Source organism: Semicossyphus pulcher, unplaced genomic scaffold (assembly GCF_022749685.1).
Source record: "Semicossyphus pulcher isolate SPU_LCO1_2020_fin unplaced genomic scaffold, fSemPul1.0.p SCAF_23, whole genome shotgun sequence".
NCBI classification, from domain to species: domain Eukaryota; kingdom Metazoa; phylum Chordata; class Actinopteri; order Labriformes; family Labridae; genus Semicossyphus; species Semicossyphus pulcher.
Window position 1 is genome coordinate 10,611,471 of NW_027211697.1, and position 6,250 is coordinate 10,617,720.

Genomic DNA, 6,250 nt, shown 5'->3' on the forward strand with positions numbered 1-6,250 from the left:
ACTTATCTGGCTGTGTGATATGTACTGTACAATGTTTTATTTTAATTTTTATTCTTCACTGATTATAAATTCATAACTGTATGGTATCGGTACTCTATACAATTAAACTCATAAGAATTCACTTGAATGTAGCTGTTTTCCTTTATTGTGCATGTTGTTGTTGAAGCAACAACAGGGCAAACATGCTGCAAAAGGCCCAAAAAAACAAAAAAGAGCTGACGTGCTGCAAATACATAAAAGATGCAAAGTCAAAAACACAAACCCAGAAAACAAATGCAACACAAACACACTGCATATCCAGTCATCACAGCAGAAGCCCTCCAGACCTTTAGGGGGCGCTTAGTGTAACAGCTATACTTCTGTTGAGAGGGAGGGACATCGAGCTCCAAATGTATTGATTATAGGACTAATACAATAGAAGCCCCTGGAGCGTAGAGTTTCCTGTGGGCCAGGCCTCACCGACTACTGTGAAAAAACAACTTCATATCGTGTAAAAAAAACCAAAAACTTAAATATCTAGTCTAATTATCTATGGAGCAATGGCTTCTTAAGGACAGAGCATAGGCATGAATTTGCATTGATTCTGAATTTGCTGCCTGTTTCTCCTCATGAAAATATTTTGGTCCTTTGCAGCGTGTTTGCACTTGTCAGCCATCGTTTAAAGCTAATCTAGGTTCTCCCTAACATCAGTTTCTGTTATGATGAAATAGAAACTGATGTTCCAACCTTGAATCTATAAGCATAACCAACTGTTTTAAGTAACATCCTGTACTATTGTTTGGTGTTTGGTGCCCACGTCGTACCATTTACATTGTGGTGATAAATTGTATAATGGAGGGTAAGGCTTGTTAGTAGGCTTCATTTGTGAATAAGAAGGTGTCGTTAATGTGAAGGCGCGAGTTCAGCCTTGGTTGGTCAAATTTTAATTTAAAAACGTACCAGCACACGTATTGGTAGTTGTCTCTGCTGGCAGCACAACTTGGTCAAAAGAGAAAAAGTTTCTGTATTCATATTTCCTGAAGCAAGAAATTCACTGTGAACTCACTCGTATCTCTCTGGTACATGAAACATGTCCTCCTCACACAAGGTTAGTGCTGTTTTAATTCTGGCTAAAATAATATTTGTAAAATGAAAATAAAAGATCACAGAGAGTAAGACCACTAATATCAGTGCCCTGATATCAGGCAACCACAAACAAACATACAGCAGGTAGCTCACCTGATATGCCCGCAGGTAGCTCACCTGATATGCCCTCAGGTAAGTTTTATCATTCTTTTATCATGAGTTTGACTGTTTGGGGTGGGTTCAACAGGGTGTAAACGGCTGTTGAGATACTGTGAAGCAGTGTACACGCTAGAAAACTTCTGTCCAACAGCACTGCAACATAACCTGATAATTTACCATCATATTACTTATTATGGCACGGTTGATTTTCATATGATCATAACTTCTAAATCAGCATTAATCCAAAAAGATGTATAATTTGTAGTGTGAATTCTGATTAAATGATTATGACCTTTGAATCAGCATGAACAATTAAAAGAGAGAAGTTCTGTTCTGAAGAGAAGTAAGAAGAGTCAAATCACAAAGTAATTCACGCTGATGGTTAAACCATAAAAGTTGTGAGGTGAAAAATCAGAACATCTCTTCAGCAAACAATTGACTTCTACTGCCCTCCGGTGTTTATATGAGGGAAAGCACACAAGAAATTGTAAATGTGTGTGTCTACATGTATGCAACACAAACACACAACTGCTTGTGTGCTTACATTTTATTGAGCATGCTGACAGTTGAGCAGCACAAAGCCTTAAAGCAATGTGAGATACTGTCTAACCAAAAAATTAAAGATATAGAATAGATAAACCTTTATTGATCCCACAATTGGGACATTTTCAGTGTTACACCACAGCAAATAGGAAAGACAAGAAGCACACAGTGCAAAAATAGATATTAAACACTTCTGAAACATTTTCAGTTTTACAGAAAATACAACACAGTGCACAAAATGGTTTGACTTGGAATTACACATTGCAAGTATTATTGCGCATGCTTTTTTAAATATATACAGTACTGTGCAAAAGGCAGGTGTGAAAAAATGCTGTAAATTAATAAGTGAGCGAACAAAATAAAAATCTAAATCAAATCGATATTTGGTGTTACTACCCTTTGCTTTCAAACCAGCATCAATTCTTATCGGTACACTTGCACAAAGTCAGGAATTTAGTAGGATTATAGTCAGGTGTATGATCAACCAATTATACCAAACGGGTGCTAATGATCATCATTCACATGTAGGTTTAAACACAGTCATTAACTGAAACCAAGGTGAGGCAAGACACGAGGTAGACAGAACGTCTCTCCCAGACAAAGATTTCAAAGCAGACTGGGGTTTCAAGATGTGCTGTTCAAGCTCTTTTGAAGAAGCACAAAGAAACGGGCAACGTTGAGGATCGTAGACGCAGCGGTCAGCCAAGGAAACTTAGTGTAGCAGATGAAAAACACGTCAAGCTTATTTCCCTTCGAAATCGGAAGATGTCCCGCAGTGCCATCAGCTCAGAACTGGCAGAAACCAGTTGGACCCAGGTACACCCATCTACTGTCCGGAGAAGCCTGGCCAAAAGTGGTCTTCATGGAAGAGTTGCAGCCAAAAAGCCACACCTCCGACATGGAAACAAGGCCAAGCGACTCAACTATGCACGAAAACATAGGAACTGGGGTGCAGAAAAATGGCAGCGGGTGCTCTGGACTGATGAGTCAAAATTTGAATTATTTGGCTGTAGCAGAAGGCAGTTTGTTCGCCGAAGGGTTGGAGAGTACTCCACAATAATACAATAATGAGTGTCTGCAAGCAACAGTGAAGAATGGTGGAGGTTCCTTGCAAGTTTGGGCCTTCATTTCTGCAAATGGAGTTGGAGATTTGGTCAGTATTAAGGGTCTCCTCAATGCTGAGAAATACAGGCAGATACTTTTCCATCATGCAATACCATCAGGGAGGCGTATGATTGGCCCCAAATGTATTCTGCAGCAGGATAATGACCCCAAACATACAGCCAATGTCATTAAGAACTATCTTCAGCGTAAAGAAGAACAAGAAGTCCTGGAAGTGATGGTATGGCCCCCACTGAGCCCTGATCTCAACATCATTGAGTCTGTCTGGGATTACATGAAGAGCTACAAGGATTTGAGGAAGCCTACAACCACAGAAGGTCTGTGGTTAGTTCTACGAGATGCTTGGAACAACGTACCAGCCCAGTTCCTTCAAAAATTGTGCAAGTGTACCTAGAAGAATTGATGCTGTTTTGAGGGCAAAGGGTGGTCACACCAAATACTGATTTGATTTGGATTTCTCTTTTGTTCATTCACTGCATTTTGTTCATTGATGAAAATAAGCTATTAACACTTCCATTTTTGAAAGCATTCCTGGTTTACAGCATTTTTTCACGCCTGCCTAAAACTTTTGCACATTACTGTATGTATTGAACAGAACAGAACAGAACAGAAATTATTTTCAGTTTGAATGTGTGTTTTTATTTGTATATCTTGTGGTATCTCGTGTCATACACCGCGTGTGAAGCAGCCTGTGGCTGGAGGAGCTGCCCAGGGCTGTTACAATGCCATGCAGGGGGTGGGAAATGTTCTCCATGAGAGATGCTAGCCTTGTCATCATCCTCCTGTCTCCCACCATCTTCACAGGGTCAAGGGGGCAGCCCAAAACAGAGCTGGCCTTCTTCACCAGTTTTAGTCTCCTCCTGTCTGCAGCTGTAGCGTTGCTGTGCCACTCCATAAGAAATGGCTGATGCCACCACAGAGTCATAAAAGGTCCTCAGGAGAGCTCCCTGCACTCCAAAGGAACTGAGTCTCCTCAGCAGATGTAGTCTGCTCTGACCTTTCTTATAAAGAACATTGGTGTGATCTGTCTATTCCAATTTATTGTTCAGGTAAACACCCAGGTACTTGTATGAGTCCACAATCTCAATGTCCATTCCCTAGATGTTGTGTGGGAGGAGACGGTTTGTGCCTGTGACAGTCCACCACCAGTTCTCTGGTTTTCCCCGCATTTAACTGGAGGCAGTTCTGCCGGCACCAGTCCACAAAGTCCTGTGTCAGTTCCCTGTACTTCCAATCGTCCCCATCAGTGATGAGGCCTACCATGGCGGAGTCGTCGAAGAACTTCTGTAGGTGGCAGTTGGTTGTGTGGTGGGAGACTGCTGTGTGCTCCAGCTTGTCCCTCAGAAGCGTGGGCTGTATGGTGTTAAAAGCACTTGAGAAATCAAGAAACATAATTCTCACAGTGCTCCCAGTCATCTCCAGGTGAGAGAGAGATCTATGTAGGAGGTAGATGACCACATCATCAAGCCTGATGCCTGGCTGATAGGCGAACTGCAATGGGTCCATTGATGAGCTCACCAGGGGGCGAAGATGGCAAAGGGCCAACCTCTCCAGGATCTCCATCAGGTGCAATGTCAGTGCCACCGGCCTGTAGTGGTTGAGGTCTTTGGGGTGCGAGATTTTTCGGCACTGGTACCACGCAGGATGTCTTCCACAACTGTGGTACTCTCCCCAGCTTCAGGCTCATGTTGAACATGTGCTCCATAATACCACACAGCTAATCTGCACAGGATTTGAGGAGCCTGGAGCTGATGCCATCTGGGCCTGCAGCCTTCCTGACCTTGATCCTCCTCAGTTCTTTCTTCACCTGGCTTTTGAAAAGGGACAGGTTGAAGCAGGGGGAGTGTCTGCTGGTGGTGATGGAAGTGGGGGTGGCTTTTTTGGGAAGCAGGAGCAGTGAATGTGCAGGGGGGTTGTGGGGAGGGGGGTTGAGGTGGTGTAGTCAGCAGGTGGTGCAGACATTGGGGGTTGCAGCAGTTCAGAAGTTGCATAAGCATGCAACTTCTGAAGACAATATGCAACAATAAGGCTTATTTAAGAACTGTAAGTGACTATGTGCTCATGTTGCAGACAAACTGAAAGATGTGTATTACACCTTCTTCTCCTTGGAGCTTTACTATAACTATAATATGTTAAGAGCACTTGGGGCGTTTCACCAAACTTGGCTTGATTTATAGAACATGCGGGGATACAATCTGGAACCAAGCTACAGGCACACTGAACACTTTTCAATTTCCATTTGCCTTTTTTTTCTGTTCAATTTTTAAAATATTTTTTCCCATTGTATAAATCTGAAATGTGTAAATTCCTTATGTATTTCAGTCCTCCCTACTCCAACAGCATTGGAATATAGTTTCTGTGACACGTGCTTTTGCCAGTCACTTCTTTTTCCCCTTTCACCTGCAAGCAGCAGGGCAGGTGTGAAGTGTTTCAGGGTCTTGCTGTCCCTACAGTTCCAGCCTCACAGTGTCAGTAACCCAAACAATCAGTAGGAGTCACCATTGCAGCAACAATGATGAGAAGCCCTCCCACTAGTCAAATCATGTTCATAATGTCTTAAAGTAAGTACATTAATTTAAGTGCATTACTTCAGTGAAGTTTTAAAATAGTTTCAGGTATTGGGATATTCATATTTAGTCCAGTAACTTTATCTGGTAGTTGCAGATTGCTGGCAGATTCCACAACAGAATGCCAATGAGAGGAGAAAAAGACATGAGCTAATCCTTGATTACCTGGCCCATGTGTCTCTAATACAACACTAAGGGAACAATAGTAAGAAGCAAGGGTGTAGAATTGGGTAGGGATGTTAAGGACACGTCCTTACCAAGATACAGAAATTATTGAATTGTCCCGACCAATCATTTTGTCCAAAAATTAATATATGATACGTGCAACTGTCGCACTTTCCACCTGCAGAGGTGTCTTGCATGACATAGCCATAACTCTGTCACTGTAAACAAGGACTCCAGTCTACAGTTCTGTTCATACACTTCACTAAACTGAAATGTATACAGTGGAACATGTCTCATGCTCAAGTGACCACTTTCTGCACATTACCACTTTTTACCACAAATGCATGACTCATGAGGATTTAATGCATGAATTAATGCAGGGTGTATCATGAATTCCTCTTGCTCACCATTAAGAAATGAAGTCACTGTGACTTTATGTGATTAGTTTACACTTAATAGATCATTAATTAAGGGATGTTAATTCACTGTTTTTTAATACCTTCATTGACATGTGACTATTTACAAATGAGTAGGACGTCACTTTACATGCGAGGAACACAAGTCAATTTGGTAATGATTAAGTAATGATGAACTCAGTTAGCAAATATGAGTACTCCAAAGTGAGCAAT